This window comes from Lampris incognitus, chromosome 7, assembly GCF_029633865.1.
Source record: "Lampris incognitus isolate fLamInc1 chromosome 7, fLamInc1.hap2, whole genome shotgun sequence".
Classification (NCBI taxonomy): Eukaryota; Metazoa; Chordata; class Actinopteri; order Lampriformes; family Lampridae; genus Lampris; species Lampris incognitus.
The window spans coordinates 56,257,602-56,275,717 of record NC_079217.1 but is presented as its reverse complement, the minus strand read 5'-3'; positions in this window follow the sequence as shown (position 1 = coordinate 56,275,717).

Here is an 18,116-nt window from a genome sequence, read left to right as displayed (position 1 = left end):
TAATCTGGTCAACGAAATGTGTTTGTAAACAATAAAAACGACTCCCGGCTTCATTATTTCCCATTTTTTAAATTTGGTAACCTAGTCCATGTGCGTAAAGCACTAAATCTTTTTATTGCGTTAAACGCATTTTCTGGACAAGAAGAGCACAATTTCATCCAAAACAAAAGATAATGAATCTATTGAACAAGTCTGCAACACATCCTTAAGAGTTACGTGTTTTCTCCCAATGTCAAAGTGTAATTTCACCAGTTCTGATCATTGTTTAGGGTGTTGGTAGCTTGGTCCAATGCCAGACAGAGTGAATCCTTTTTTTTTGCTTTAAACGCATTTTCTCGTCGAGAGAAACATGATTTCATTAAAAACGTTATAATGTAAACATACCTGTTGTACATGTCTGCAAACACTCAGAGCCTTAAAATAGGTTTTTCACCCATGTGTTTTTTGGTGCGAAACCTTTTATTTCAAGGTTCTGTGCGTCTTCAGGCACGTACAATATGTAATTTTAGTGTTTCTGATGAAATTCCTCCTTTTAGATGCATTTTCTCACAGAAAATGAGTGTCTCCTTGCCATGGGAAAATGACTGTTTTTAAAAGGCATAATCTGGTCAAGGAAATGTGTTTGTAAACAATAAAAACGACTCCCGGCTTCATTATTTCACATTTTTTTAAATTTGGTAACCTAGTCCATGTGCGTAAAGCACTAAATCTTTTTATTGCGTTAAACGCATTTTCTCGACATGAAAAGCACAATTTCATCAAAAACAAAAGAAAATGAATCTATTGAACAAGTCTGCAACACATCCTTAAGAGTTACGTGTTTTCTCCCAATGTCAAAGTGTAATTTCACCAGTTCTGATCATTGTTTAGGGTGTTGGTAGCTTGGTCCAATGCCAGACAGAGTGAATCCTTTTTATTGCTTTAAACGGTTTATCTCCTCATGAGAAACATGATTTCATTGAAAAAGTTATAGTTTAAGAATAACTGTTGTACATGTCTGCAAACACTCAGATCGTTAAAATAGGTTTTTCAACCATTTGTTTCTCGGTAAGAAAGCTACTATTTCATGTTCTGTGCGTTTTCAGACACGTACATTATGTATTTTTAGCGTTGATGAAATTCCTCCTTTTAAATGATTTTCTCACAGAAAATGAGTGTCTCCTTGCCATGGGAAAATGACTGTTTTTAAAAAGTCATAATCTGGTCAAGGAAATGTGTTTGTAAACAATAAAAACGACTCCCGGCTTCATTATTTCACATTTTTTAAATTTGGTAACCTAGTCCATGTGCGTAAAGCACTAAATCTTTTTATTGCGTTAAACGCATTTTTTCGACAAGAAGAGCACAATTTCATCCAAAACAAAAGATAATGAATCTATTGAACAAGTCTGCAACACATCCTTAAGAGTTATGTGTTTTCTCCCAATGTAAAAGTGTAATTTCACCAGTTCTGATCATTGTTTAGGGTGTTGGTAGCTTGGTCCAATGCCAGACAGAGTGAATCCTTTTTTTTGCTTTAAACGCATTTTCTCGTCGAGAGAAACATGATTTCTTTAAAAACGTTATAATTTAAACATACCTGTTGTACATATCTGCAAACACTCAGAGCCTTAAAATAGGGCTTTCACCCATGTGTTTTTGGTGCGAAACCTTTTATTTCAAGGTTCTGTGCGTCTTCAGGCACGTACAATATGTATTTTTAGTGTTTCTGATGAAATTCCTCCTTTTAAATGCATTTTCTCACAGAAAATGAGTGTCTCCTTACCATGGGAAAATGACTGTTTTTAAAAAGGCATAATCTGGTCAAGGAAATGTGTTTGTAAACAATAAAAACGACTCCCGCCTTCATTATTTCACATTTTTTTAAATTTGGTAACCTAGTCCATGTGCGTAAAGCACTAAATCTTTTTATTGCGTTAAACGCATTTTCTCGACATGAAAAGCACAATTTCATCAAAAACAAAAGAAAATGAATCTATTCACCAAGTCTGCAACACATCCTTAAGAGTTACGTGTTTTCACACAATGTCAATGTGTAATTGCACCAGTTCTGATCATTGTTTAGCTAGTTGGTGGCTTGGTCAAAATGCCAGACACAGTGAATCGTTTTTATTGCTTTAAATGGTTTATCTCCTCATGAGAAACATGATTTCATTGAAAACGGTATAGTTTAAGAATAACTGTTGTACATGTCTGCAAACACTCAGATCGTTAAAATAGGTTTTTCAACCATGTGTTTCTTGGTAAGAAAGCTACTATTTCATGTTCTGTGCGTTTTCAGACACGTACATTATGTATTTTTAGCGTTGATGAAATTCCTCCTTTTAAATGATTTTCTCACAGAAAATGAGTGTCTCCTTGCCATGGGAAAATGACTGTTTTTAAAAAGGCATAATCTGGTCAAGGAAATGTGTTTGTAAACAATAAAAACGACTCCCGGCTTCATTATTTCACATTTTTTAAATTTGGTAACCTAGTCCATGTGCGTAAAGCACTAAATCTTTTTATTGCGTTAAACGCATTTTCTCGACAAGAAGAGCACAATTTCATCCAAAACAAAAGATAATGAATCTATTGAACAAGTCTGCAACACATCCTTAAGAGTTATGTGTTTTCTCCCAATGTCAAAGTGTAATTTCACCAGTTCTGATCATTGTTTAGGGTGTTGGTAGCTTGGTCCAATGCCAGACAGAGTGAATCCTTTTTTTTGCTTTAAACGCATTTTCTCGTCGAGAGAAACATGATTTCATTAAAAACGTTATAATTTAAACATACCTGTTGTACATATCTGCAAACACTCAGAGCCTTAAAATAGGGCTTTCACCCATGTGTTTTTGGTGCGAAACCTTTTATTTCAAGGTTCTGTGCGTCTTCAGGCACGTACAATATGTATTTTTAGTGTTTCTGATGAAATTCCTCCTTTTAAATGCATTTTCTCACAGAAAATGAGTGTCTCCTTACCATGGGAAAATGACTGTTTTTAAAAAGGCATAATCTGGTCAAGGAAATGTGTTTGTAAACAATAAAAACGACTCCCGCCTTCATTATTTCACATTTTTTTAAATTTGGTAACCTAGTCCATGTGCGTAAAGCACTAAATCTTTTTATTGCGTTAAACGCATTTTCTCGACATGAAAAGCACAATTTCATCAAAAACAAAAGAAAATGAATCTATTGAACAAGTCTGCAACACATCCTTAAGAGTTACGTGTTTTCACCCAATGTCAATGTGTAATTGCATCAGTTCTGATCATTGTTTAGCTAGTTGGTGGCTTGGTCAAAATGCCAGACACAGTGAATCGTTTTTATTGCTTTAAACGGTTTATCTCCTCATGAGAAACATGATTTCATTGAAAACGTTATAGTTTAAGAATAACTTGTACATGTCTGCAAACACTCAGATCGTTAAAATAGGTTTTTCAACCATGTGTTTCTCGGTAAGAAAGCTACTATTTCATGTTCTGTGCGTTTTCAGACACGTACAATATGTATTTTTAGTTTTTCTGATGAAATTCCTCCTTTTAAATGCATTTTCTCACAGAAAATGAGTGTCTCCTAGCCATGGGAAAATGGCTTTTAAGAAAAAGCATATTCTGGTCAAGGAAATGTGTTTGTAAACAACAAAAACGACTCCCGGCTTTATTATTTCACATTTTTTAAATTTGGTAACCTATTCCATGTGCGTAAAGCACTAAATCTTTTTATTGCGTTAAACGCATTTTCTCGACATGAAAAGCACAATTTCATCAAAAACAAAAGAAAATGAATCTATTCAACAAGTCTGCAACACATCCTTAAGAGTTACGTGTTTTCACCCAATGTCAATGTGTAATTGCACCAGTTCTGATCATTGTTTAGCTAGTTGGTAGGTTGGTCAAAATGCCAGACACAGTGAATCCTTTTTATTGCTTTAAACGGTTTATCTCCTCATGAGAAACATGATTTCATTGAAAACGTTATAGTTTAAGAATAACTGTTGTACATGTCTGCAAATACTCAGATCGTTAAAATAGGTTTTTCAACCATGTGTTTCTTGGTAAGAAAGCTACTATTTCAAGTTCTGTGCGTTTTCAGACACGTACATTATGTATTTTTAGCGTTGATGAAATTCCTCCTTTTAAATGATTTTCTCACAGAAAATGAGTGTCTCCTTGCCATGGGAAAATGACTGTTTTTAAAAAGTCATAATCTGGTCAAGGAAATGTGTTTGTAAACAATAAAAACGACTCCCGGCTTCATTATTTCACATTTTTTACATTTGGTGACCAAGTCCATGTGCCTGAAGAACTAAATCGTTTTATCGCGTTAAACGCATTTTCTCGACAAGAAGAACACAATTTCATCAAAAACAAAAGATAATGAATCTATTGAACAAGTCTGCAACACATCCTTAAGAGTTACGTGTTTTCTCCCAATGTCAAAGTGTAATTTCACCAGTTCTGATCATTGTTTAGGGTGTTGGTAGCTTGGTCCAATGCCAGACAGAGTGAATCGTTTTTATTGCTGTAAACGCATTTTCTCGTCGAGAGAAACATGATTTCATTAAAAACGTTATAATGTAAACATACCTGTTGTACATATCTGCAAACACTCAGAGCCTTAAAATAGGGCTTTCACCCATGTGTTTTTTGGTGCGAAACCTTTTATTTCAAGGTTCTGTGCGTCTTCAGGCACGTACAATATGTATTTTTAGTGTTTTTAATGAAATTCCTCCTTTTAAATGCATTTTCTCACAGAAAATGAGACTCTAGCCATGGGAAAATGGCTTTTAAGAAAAAGCATATTCTGGTCAAGGAAATGTGTTTGTTAAAACAACAAAAACGACTCCCGGCTTTATTATTTCACATTTTTTAAATTTGGTAACCTAGTCCATGTGCGTAAAGCACTAAATCTTTTTATTGCGTTAAACGCATTTTCTCGACAAGAAGAGCACAATTTCATCCAAAACAAAAGATAATGAATCTATTGAACAAGTCTGCAACACATCCTTAAGAGTTATGTGTTTTCTCCCAATGTCAAAGTGTAATTTCACCAGTTCTGATCATTGTTTAGGGTGTTGGTAGCTTGGTCCAATGCCAGAGAGAGTGAATCCTTTTTTTTGCTTTAAACGCATTTTCTCGTCGAGAGAAACATGATTTCATTAAAAACGTTATAATGTAAACATACCTGTTGTACATATCTGCAAACACTCAGAGCCTTAAAATAGGGCTTTCACCCATGTGTTTTTTGGTGCGAAACCTTTTATTTCAAGGTTCTGTGCGTCTTCAGGCACGTACAATATGTATTTTTAGTGTTTCTGATGAAATTCCTCCTTTTAAATGCATTTTCTCACAGAAAATGAGTGTCTCCTTGCCATGGGAAAATGACTGTTTTTAAAAGGCATAATCTGGTCAAGGAAATGTGTTTGTAAACAATAAAAACGACTCCTGCCTTCATTATTTCACATTTTTTTAAATTTGGTAACCTAGTCCATGTGCGTAAAGCACTAAATCTTTTTATTGCGTTAAACGCATTTTCTCGACATGAAAAGCACAATTTCATCAAAAACAAAAGAAAATGAATCTATTCAACAAGTCTGCAACACATCCTTAAGAGTTACGTGTTTTCACCCAATGTCAATGTGTAATTGCACCAGTTCTGATCATTGTTTAGCTAGTTGGTAGGTTGGTCAAAATGCCAGACACAGTGAATCCTTTTTATTGCTTTAAACGGTTTATCTCCTCATGAGAAACATGATTTCATTGAAAACGTTATAGTTTAAGAATAACTGTTGTACATGTCTGCAAATACTCAGATCGTTAAAATAGGTTTTTCAACCATGTGTTTCTTGGTAAGAAAGCTACTATTTCAAGTTCTGTGCGTTTTCAGACACGTACATTATGTATTTTTAGCGTTGATGAAATTCCTCCTTTTAAATGATTTTCTCACAGAAAATGAGTGTCTCCTTGCCATGGGAAAATGACTGTTTTTAAAAAGTCATAATCTGGTCAAGGAAATGTGTTTGTAAACAATAAAAACGACTCCCGGCTTCATTATTTCACATTTTTTACATTTGGTGACCAAGTCCATGTGCCTGAAGAACTAAATCGTTTTATCGCGTTAAACGCATTTTCTCGACAAGAAGAACACAATTTCATCAAAAACAAAAGATAATGAATCTATTGAACAAGTCTGCAACACATCCTTAAGAGTTACGTGTTTTCTCCCAATGTCAAAGTGTAATTTCACCAGTTCTGATCATTGTTTAGGGTGTTGGTAGCTTGGTCCAATGCCAGACAGAGTGAATCGTTTTTATTGCTGTAAACGCATTTTCTCGTCGAGAGAAACATGATTTCATTAAAAACGTTATAATGTAAACATACCTGTTGTACATATCTGCAAACACTCAGAGCCTTAAAATAGGGCTTTCACCCATGTGTTTTTTGGTGCGAAACCTTTTATTTCAAGGTTCTGTGCGTCTTCAGGCACGTACAATATGTATTTTTAGTGTTTTTAATGAAATTCCTCCTTTTAAATGCATTTTCTCACAGAAAATGAGACTCTAGCCATGGGAAAATGGCTTTTAAGAAAAAGCATATTCTGGTCAAGGAAATGTGTTTGTTAAAACAACAAAAACGACTCCCGGCTTTATTATTTCACATTTTTTAAATTTGGTAACCTAGTCCATGTGCGTAAAGCACTAAATCTTTTTATTGCGTTAAACGCATTTTCTCGACAAGAAGAGCACAATTTCATCCAAAACAAAAGATAATGAATCTATTGAACAAGTCTGCAACACATCCTTAAGAGTTATGTGTTTTCTCCCAATGTCAAAGTGTAATTTCACCAGTTCTGATCATTGTTTAGGGTGTTGGTAGCTTGGTCCAATGCCAGACAGAGTGAATCCTTTTTTTTGCTTTAAACGCATTTTCTCGTCGAGAGAAACATGATTTCATTAAAAACGTTATAATGTAAACATACCTGTTGTACATATCTGCAAACACTCAGAGCCTTAAAATAGGGCTTTCACCCATGTGTTTTTTGGTGCGAAACCTTTTATTTCAAGGTTCTGTGCGTCTTCAGGCACGTACAATATGTATTTTTAGTGTTTCTGATGAAATTCCTCCTTTTAAATGCATTTTCTCACAGAAAATGAGTGTCTCCTTGCCATGGGAAAATGACTGTTTTTAAAAGGCATAATCTGGTCAAGGAAATGTGTTTGTAAACAATAAAAACGACTCCTGCCTTCATTATTTCACATTTTTTTAAATTTGGTAACCTAGTCCATGTGCGTAAAGCACTAAATCTTTTTATTGCGTTAAACGCATTTTCTCGACATGAAAAGCACAATTTCATCAAAAACAAAAGAAAATGAATCTATTCAACAAGTCTGCAACACATCCTTAAGAGTTACGTGTTTTCACCCAATGTCAATGTGTAATTGCACCAGTTCTGATCATTGTTTAGCTAGTTGGTGGCTTGGTCAAAATGCCAGACACAGTGAATCGTTTTTATTGCTTTAAACGGTTTATCTCCTCATGAGAAACATGATTTCATTGAAAAAGTTGTAGTTTAAGAATAACTGTTGTACATGTCTGCAAACACTCAGATCGTTAAAATAGGTTTTTCAACCATGTGTTTCTCGGTAAGAAAGCTACTATTTCATGTTCTGTGCGTTTTCAGACACGTACATTATGTATTTTTAGCGTTGATGAAATTCCTCCTTTTAAATGATTTTCTCACAGAAAATGAGTGTCTCCTTGCCATGGGAAAATGACTGTTTTTAAAAAGTCATAATCTGGTCAAGGAAATGTGTTTGTAAACAATAAAAACGACTCCCGGCTTCATTATTTCACATTTTTTAAATTTGGTAACCTAGTCCATGTGCGTAAAGCACTAAATCTTTTTATTGCGTTAAACGCATTTTCTCGACAAGAAGAGCACAATTTCATCCAAAACAAAAGATAATGAATCTATTGAACAAGTCTGCAACACATCCTTAAGAGTTATGTGTTTTTTCCCATGTCAAAGTGTAATTTCACCAGTTCTGATCATTGTTTAGGGTGTTGGTAGCTTGGTCCAATGCCAGACAGAGTGAATCCTTTTTTTTGCTTTAAACGCATTTTCTCGTCGAGAGAAACATGATTTCATTAAAAACGTTATAATTTAAACATACCTGTTGTACATATCTGCAAACACTCAGAGCCTTAAAATAGGGCTTTCACCCATGTGTTTTTGGTGCGAAACCTTTTATTTCAAGGTTCTGTGCGTCTTCAGGCACGTACAATATGTATTTTTAGTGTTTCTGATGAAATTCCTCCTTTTAAATGCATTTTCTCACAGAAAATGAGTGTCTCCTTACCATGGGAAAATGACTGTTTTTAAAAAGGCATAATCTGGTCAAGGAAATGTGTTTGTAAACAATAAAAACGACTCCCGCCTTCATTATTTCACATTTTTTTAAATTTGGTAACCTAGTCCATGTGCGTAAAGCACTAAATCTTTTTATTGCGTTAAACGCATTTTCTCGACATGAAAAGCACAATTTCATCAAAAACAAAAGAAAATGAATCTATTCAACAAGTCTGCAACACATCCTTAAGAGTTACGTGTTTTCACCCAATGTCAATGTGTAATTGCACCAGTTCTGATCATTGTTTAGCTAGTTGGTGGCTTGGTCAAAATGCCAGACACAGTGAATCGTTTTTATTGCTTTAAATGGTTTATCTCCTCATGAGAAACATGATTTCATTGAAAACGGTATAGTTTAAGAATAACTGTTGTACATGTCTGCAAACACTCAGATCGTTAAAATAGGTTTTTCAACCATGTGTTTCTTGGTAAGAAAGCTACTATTTCATGTTCTGTGCGTTTTCAGACACGTACATTATGTATTTTTAGCGTTGATGAAATTCCTCCTTTTAAATGATTTTCTCACAGAAAATGAGTGTCTCCTTGCCATGGGAAAATGACTGTTTTTAAAAAGGCATAATCTGGTCAAGGAAATGTGTTTGTAAACAATAAAAACGACTCCCGGCTTCATTATTTCACATTTTTTAAATTTGGTAACCTAGTCCATGTGCGTAAAGCACTAAATCTTTTTATTGCGTTAAACGCATTTTCTCGACAAGAAGAGCACAATTTCATCCAAAACAAAAGATAATGAATCTATTGAACAAGTCTGCAACACATCCTTAAGAGTTATGTGTTTTCTCCCAATGTCAAAGTGTAATTTCACCAGTTCTGATCATTGTTTAGGGTGTTGGTAGCTTGGTCCAATGCCAGACAGAGTGAATCCTTTTTTTTGCTTTAAACGCATTTTCTCGTCGAGAGAAACATGATTTCATTAAAAACGTTATAATTTAAACATACCTGTTGTACATATCTGCAAACACTCAGAGCCTTAAAATAGGGCTTTCACCCATGTGTTTTTGGTGCGAAACCTTTTATTTCAAGGTTCTGTGCGTCTTCAGGCACGTACAATATGTATTTTTAGTGTTTCTGATGAAATTCCTCCTTTTAAATGCATTTTCTCACAGAAAATGAGTGTCTCCTTACCATGGGAAAATGACTGTTTTTAAAAAGGCATAATCTGGTCAAGGAAATGTGTTTGTAAACAATAAAAACGACTCCCGCCTTCATTATTTCACATTTTTTTAAATTTGGTAACCTATTCCATGTGCGTAAAGCACTAAATCTTTTTATTGCGTTAAACGCATTTTCTCGACATGAAAAGCACAATTTCATCAAAAACAAAAGAAAATGAATCTATTCAACAAGTCTGCAACACATCCTTAAGAGTTACGTGTTTTCACCCAATGTCAATGTGTAATTGCATCAGTTCTGATCATTGTTTAGCTAGTTGTTGGCTTGGTCAAAATGCCAGACACAGTGAATCGTTTTTATTGCTTTAAACGGTTTATCTCCTCATGAGAAACATGATTTCATTGAAAACGTTATAGTTTAAGAATAACTTGTACATGTCTGCAAACACTCAGATCGTTAAAATAGGTTTTTCAACCATGTGTTTCTCGGTAAGAAAGCTACTATTTCATGTTCTGTGCGTTTTCAGACACGTACAATATGTATTTTTAGTTTTTCTGATGAAATTCCTCCTTTTAAATGCATTTTCTCACAGAAAATGAGTGTCTCCTAGCCATGGGAAAATGGCTTTTAAGAAAAAGCATATTCTGGTCAAGGAAATGTGTTTGTAAACAATAAAAACGACTCCCGGCTTTATTATTTCACATTTTTTAAATTTGGTAACCTAGTCCATGTGCGTAAAGCACTAAATCTTTTTATTGCGTTAAACGCATTTTCTCGACATGAAAAGCACAATTTCATCAAAAACAAAAGAAAATGAATCTATTCAACAAGTCTGCAACACATCCTTAAGAGTTACGTGTTTTCACCCAATGTCAATGTGTAATTGCACCAGTTCTGATCATTGTTTAGCTAGTTGGTGGCTTGGTCAAAATGCCAGACACAGTGAATCGTTTTTATTGCTTTAAATGGTTTATCTCCTCATGAGAAACATGATTTCATTGAAAACGGTATAGTTTAAGAATAACTGTTGTACATGTCTGCAAACACTCAGATCGTTAAAATAGGTTTTTCAACCATGTGTTTCTTGGTAAGAAAGCTACTATTTCATGTTCTGTGCGTTTTCAGACACGTACATTATGTATTTTTAGCGTTGATGAAATTCCTCCTTTTAAATGATTTTCTCACAGAAAATGAGTGTCTCCTTGCCATGGGAAAATGACTGTTTTTAAAAAGGCATAATCTGGTCAAGGAAATGTGTTTGTAAACAATAAAAACGACTCCCGGCTTCATTATTTCACATTTTTTAAATTTGGTAACCTAGTCCATGTGCGTAAAGCACTAAATCTTTTTATTGCGTTAAACGCATTTTCTCGACAAGAAGAGCACAATTTCATCAAAAACAAAAGATAATGAATCTATTGAACAAGTCTGCAACACATCCTTAAGAGTTACGTGTTTTCTCCCAATGTCAAAGTGTAATTTCACCAGTTCTGATCATTGTTTAGGTTGTTGGTAGCTTGGTCCAATGCCAGACAGAGTGAATCGTTTTTATTGCTGTAAACGCATTTTCTCGTCGAGAGAAACATGATTTCATTAAAAACGTTATAATGTAAACATACCTGTTGTACATATCTGCAAACACTCAGAGCCTTAAAATAGGGCTTTCACCCATGTGTTTTTTGGTGCGAAACCTTTTATTTCAAGGTTCTGTGCGTCTTCAGGCACGTACAATATGTATTTTTAGTGTTTTTAATGAAATTCCTCCTTTTAAATGCATTTTCTCACAGAAAATGAGACTCTAGCCATGGGAAAATGGCTTTTAAGAAAAAGCATATTCTGGTCAAGGAAATGTGTTTGTTAAAACAACAAAAACGACTCCCGGCTTTATTATTTCACATTTTTTAAATTTGGTAACCTAGTCCATGTGCGTAAAGCACTAAATCTTTTTATTGCGTTAAACGCATTTTCTCGACAAGAAGAGCACAATTTCATCCAAAACAAAAGATAATGAATCTATTGAACAAGTCTGCAACACATCCTTAAGAGTTATGTGTTTTCTCCCAATGTCAAAGTGTAATTTCACCAGTTCTGATCATTGTTTAGGGTGTTGGTAGCTTGGTCCAATGCCAGACAGAGTGAATCCTTTTTTTTGCTTTAAACGCATTTTCTCGTCGAGAGAAACATGATTTCATTAAAAACGTTATAATGTAAACATACCTGTTGTACATATCTGCAAACACTCAGAGCCTTAAAATAGGGCTTTCACCCATGTGTTTTTTGGTGCGAAACCTTTTATTTCAAGGTTCTGTGCGTCTTCAGGCACGTACAATATGTATTTTTAGTGTTTCTGATGAAATTCCTCCTTTTAAATGCATTTTCTCACAGAAAATGAGTGTCTCCTTGCCATGGGAAAATGACTGTTTTTAAAAGGCATAATCTGGTCAAGGAAATGTGTTTGTAAACAATAAAAACGACTCCCGCCTTCATTATTTCACATTTTTTTAAATTTGGTAACCTATTCCATGTGCGTAAAGCACTAAATCTTTTTATTGCGTTAAACGCATTTTCTCGACATGAAAAGCACAATTTCATCAAAAACAAAAGAAAATGAATCTATTGAACAAGTCTGCAACACATCCTTAAGAGTTACGTGTTTTCACCCAATGTCAATGTGTAATTGCATCAGTTCTGATCATTGTTTAGCTAGTTGGTGGCTTGGTCAAAATGCCAGACACAGTGAATCGTTTTTATTGCTTTAAACGGTTTATCTCCTCATGAGAAACATGATTTCATTGAAAACGTTATAGTTTAAGAATAACTTGTACATGTCTGCAAACACTCAGATCGTTAAAATAGGTTTTTCAACCATGTGTTTCTCGGTAAGAAAGCTACTATTTCATGTTCTGTGCGTTTTCAGACACGTACAATATGTATTTTTAGTTTTTCTGATGAAATTCCTCCTTTTAAATGCATTTTCTCACAGAAAATGAGTGTCTCCTAGCCATGGGAAAATGGCTTTTAAGAAAAAGCATATTCTGGTCAAGGAAATGTGTTTGTAAACAACAAAAACGACTCCCGGCTTTATTATTTCACATTTTTTAAATTTGGTAACCTAGTCCATGTGCGTAAAGCACTAAATCTTTTTATTGCGTTAAACGCATTTTCTCGACATGAAAAGCACAATTTCATCAAAAACAAAAGAAAATGAATCTATTCAACAAGTCTGCAACACATCCTTAAGAGTTACGTGTTTTCACCCAATGTCAATGTGTAATTGCACCAGTTCTGATCATTGTTTAGCTAGTTGGTAGCTTGGTCAAAATGCCAGACACAGTGAATCCTTTTTATTGCTTTAAACGGTTTATCTCCTCATGAGAAACATGATTTCATTGAAAACGTTATAGTTTAAGAATAACTGTTGTACATGTCTGCAAATACTCAGATCGTTAAAATAGGTTTTTCAACCATGTGTTTCTTGGTAAGAAAGCTACTATTTCAAGTTCTGTGCGTTTTCAGACACGTACATTATGTATTTTTAGCGTTGATGAAATTCCTCCTTTTAAATGATTTTCTCACAGAAAATGAGTGTCTCCTTGCCATGGGAAAATGACTGTTTTTAAAAAGTCATAATCTGGTCAAGGAAATGTGTTTGTAAACAATAAAAACGACTCCCGGCTTCATTATTTCCCATTTTTTAAATTTGGTAACCTAGTCCATGTGCGTAAAGCACTAAATCTTTTTATTGCGTTAAACGCATTTTCTCGACAAGAAGAGCACAATTTCATCCAAAACAAAAGAAAATGAATCTATTGAACAAGTCTGCAACACATCCTTAAGAGTTACGTGTTTTCTCCCAATGTCAAAGTGTAATTTCACCAGTTCTGATCATTGTTTAGGGTGTTGGTAGCTTGGTCCAATGCCAGACAGAGTGAATCCTTTTTTTTGCTTTAAACGCATTTTCTCGTCGAGGGAAACATGATTTCATTAAAAACGTTATAATTTAAACATACCTGTTGTACATATCTGCAAACACTCAGAGCCTTAAAATAGGGCTTTCACCCATGTGTTTTTGGTGCGAAACCTTTTATTTCAAGGTTCTGTGCGTCTTCAGGCACGTACAATATGTATTTTTAGTGTTTCTGATGAAATTCCTCCTTTTAAATGCATTTTCTCACAGAAAATGAGTGTCTCCTTACCATGGGAAAATGACTGTTTTTAAAAAGGCATAATCTGGTCAAGGAAATGTGTTTGTAAACAATAAAAACGACTCCCGCCTTCATTATTTCACATTTTTTTAAATTTGGTAACCTAGTCCATGTGCGTAAAGCACTAAATCTTTTTATTGCGTTAAACGCATTTTCTCGACATGAAAAGCACAATTTCATCAAAAACAAAAGAAAATGAATCTATTGAACAAGTCTGCAACACATCCTTAAGAGTTACGTGTTTTCACCCAATGTCAATGTGTAATTGCATCAGTTCTGATCATTGTTTAGCTAGTTGGTGGCTTGGTCAAAATGCCAGACACAGTGAATCGTTTTTATTGCTTTAAACGGTTTATCTCCTCATGAGAAACATGATTTCATTGAAAACGTTATAGTTTAAGAATAACTTGTACATGTCTGCAAACACTCAGATCGTTAAAATAGGTTTTTCAACCATGTGTTTCTCGGTAAGAAAGCTACTATTTCATGTTCTGTGCGTTTTCAGACACGTACAATATGTATTTTTAGTTTTTCTGATGAAATTCCTCCTTTTAAATGCATTTTCTCACAGAAAATGAGTGTCTCCTAGCCATGGGAAAATGGCTTTTAAGAAAAAGCATATTCTGGTCAAGGAAATGTGTTTGTAAACAACAAAAACGACTCCCGGCTTTATTATTTCACATTTTTTAAATTTGGTAACCTAGTCCATGTGCGTAAAGCACTAAATCTTTTTATTGCGTTAAACGCATTTTCTCGACATGAAAAGCACAATTTCATCAAAAACAAAAGAAAATGAATCTATTCAACAAGTCTGCAACACATCCTTAAGAGTTACGTGTTTTCACCCAATGTCAATGTGTAATTGCACCAGTTCTGATCATTGTTTAGCTAGTTGGTAGGTTGGTCAAAATGCCAGACACAGTGAATCCTTTTTATTGCTTTAAACGGTTTATCTCCTCATGAGAAACATGATTTCATTGAAAACGTTATAGTTTAAGAATAACTGTTGTACATGTCTGCAAATACTCAGATCGTTAAAATAGGTTTTTCAACCATGTGTTTCTTGGTAAGAAAGCTACTATTTCATGTTCTGTGCGTTTTCAGACACGTACATTATGTATTTTTAGCGTTGATGAAATTCCTCCTTTTAAATGATTTTCTCACAGAAAATGAGTGTCTCCTTGCCATGGGAAAATGACTGTTTTTAAAAAGTCATAATCTGGTCAAGGAAATGTGTTTGTAAACAATAAAAACGACTCCCGGCTTCATTATTTCACATTTTTTACATTTGGTGACCAAGTCCATGTGCCTGAAGAACTAAATCGTTTTATCGCGTTAAACGCATTTTCTCGACAAGAAGAACACAATTTCATCAAAAACAAAAGATAATGAATCTATTGAACAAGTCTGCAACACATCCTTAAGAGTTACGTGTTTTCTCCCAATGTCAAAGTGTAATTTCACCAGTTCTGATCATTGTTTAGGTTGTTGGTAGCTTGGTCCAATGCCAGACAGAGTGAATCGTTTTTATTGCTGTAAACGCATTTTCTCGTCGAGAGAAACATGATTTCATTAAAAACGTTATAATGTAAACATACCTGTTGTACATATCTGCAAACACTCAGAGCCTTAAAATAGGGCTTTCACCCATGTGTTTTTTGGTGCGAAACCTTTTATTTCAAGGTTCTGTGCGTCTTCAGGCACGTACAATATGTATTTTTAGTGTTTTTAATGAAATTCCTCCTTTTAAATGCATTTTCTCACAGAAAATGAGACTCTAGCCATGGGAAAATGGCTTTTAAGAAAAAGCATATTCTGGTCAAGGAAATGTGTTTGTTAAAACAACAAAAACGACTCCCGGCTTTATTATTTCACATTTTTTAAATTTGGTAACCTAGTCCATGTGCGTAAAGCACTAAATCTTTTTATTGCGTTAAACGCATTTTCTCGACAAGAAGAGCACAATTTCATCCAAAACAAAAGATAATGAATCTATTGAACAAGTCTGCAACACATCCTTAAGAGTTATGTGTTTTCTCCCAATGTCAAAGTGTAATTTCACCAGTTCTGATCATTGTTTAGGGTGTTGGTAGCTTGGTCCAATGCCAGACAGAGTGAATCCTTTTTTTTTGCTTTAAACGCATTTTCTCGTCGAGAGAAACATGATTTCATTAAAAACGTTATAATGTAAACATACCTGTTGTACATATCTGCAAACACTCAGAGCCTTAAAATAGGGCTTTCACCCATGTGTTTTTTGGTGCGAAACCTTTTATTTCAAGGTTCTGTGCGTCTTCAGGCACGTACAATATGTATTTTTAGTGTTTCTGATGAAATTCCTCCTTTTAAATGCATTTTCTCACAGAAAATGAGTGTCTCCTTGCCATGGGAAAATGACTGTTTTTAAAAGGCATAATCTGGTCAAGGAAATGTGTTTGTAAACAATAAAAACGACTCCCGCCTTCATTATTTCACATTTTTTTAAATTTGGTAACCTAGTCCATGTGCGTAAAGCACTAAATCTTTTTATTGCGTTAAACGCATTTTCTCGACATGAAAAGCACAATTTCATCAAAAACAAAAGAAAATGAATCTATTCAACAAGTCTGCAACACATCCTTAAGAGTTCCGTGTTTTCACCCAATGTCAATGTGTAATTGCACCAGTTCTGATCATTGTTTAGCTAGTTGGTGGCTTGGTCAAAATGCCAGACACAGTGAATCGTTTTTATTGCTTTAAACGGTTTATCTCCTCATGAGAAACATGATTTCATTGAAAAAGTTGTAGTTTAAGAATAACTGTTGTACATGTCTGCAAACACTCAGATCGTTAAAATAGGTTTTTCAACCATGTGTTTCTCGGTAAGAAAGCTACTATTTCATGTTCTGTGCGTTTTCAGACACGTACATTATGTATTTTTAGCGTTGATGAAATTCCTCCTTTTAAATGATTTTCTCACAGAAAATGAGTGTCTCCTTGCCATGGGAAAATGACTGTTTTTAAAACGTCATAATCTGGTCAAGGAAATGTGTTTGTAAACAATAAAAACGACTCCCGGCTTCATTATTTCACATTTTTTAAATTTGGTAACCTAGTCCATGTGCGTAAAGCACTAAATCTTTTTATTGCGTTAAACGCATTTTCTCGACAAGAAGAGCACAATTTCATCCAAAACAAAAGATAATGAATCTATTGAACAAGTCTGCAACACATCCTTAAGAGTTATGTGTTTTTTCCCATGTCAAAGTGTAATTTCACCAGTTCTGATCATTGTTTAGGGTGTTGGTAGCTTGGTCCAATGCCAGACAGAGTGAATCCTTTTTTTTGCTTTAAACGCATTTTCTCGTCGAGAGAAACATGATTTCATTAAAAACGTTATAATTTAAACATACCTGTTGTACATATCTGCAAACACTCAGAGCCTTAAAATAGGGCTTTCACCCATGTGTTTTTGGTGCGAAACCTTTTATTTCAAGGTTCTGTGCGTCTTCAGGCACGTACAATATGTATTTTTAGTGTTTCTGATGAAATTCCTCCTTTTAAATGCATTTTCTCACAGAAAATGAGTGTCTCCTTACCATGGGAAAATGACTGTTTTTAAAAAGGCATAATCTGGTCAAGGAAATGTGTTTGTAAACAATAAAAACGACTCCCGCCTTCATTATTTCACATTTTTTTAAATTTGGTAACCTAGTCCATGTGCGTAAAGCACTAAATCTTTTTATTGCGTTAAACGCATTTTCTCGACATGAAAAGCACAATTTCATCAAAAACAAAAGAAAATGAATCTATTCAACAAGTCTGCAACACATCCTTAAGAGTTACGTGTTTTCACCCAATGTCAATGTGTAATTGCACCAGTTCTGATCATTGTTTAGCTAGTTGGTGGCTTGGTCAAAATGCCAGACACAGTGAATCGTTTTTATTGCTTTAAATGGTTTATCTCCTCATGAGAAACATGATTTCATTGAAAACGGTATAGTTTAAGAATAACTGTTGTACATGTCTGCAAACACTCAGATCGTTAAAATAGGTTTTTCAACCATGTGTTTCTTGGTAAGAAAGCTACTATTTCATGTTCTGTGCGTTTTCAGACACGTACATTATGTATTTTTAGCGTTGATGAAATTCCTCCTTTTAAATGATTTTCTCACAGAAAATGAGTGTCTCCTTGCCATGGGAAAATGACTGTTTTTAAAAAGGCATAATCTGGTCAAGGAAATGTGTTTGTAAACAATAAAAACGACTCCCGGCTTCATTATTTCACATTTTTTAAATTTGGTAACCTAGTCCATGTGCGTAAAGCACTAAATCTTTTTATTGCGTTAAACGCATTTTCTCGACAAGAAGAGCACAATTTCATCCAAAACAAAAGATAATGAATCT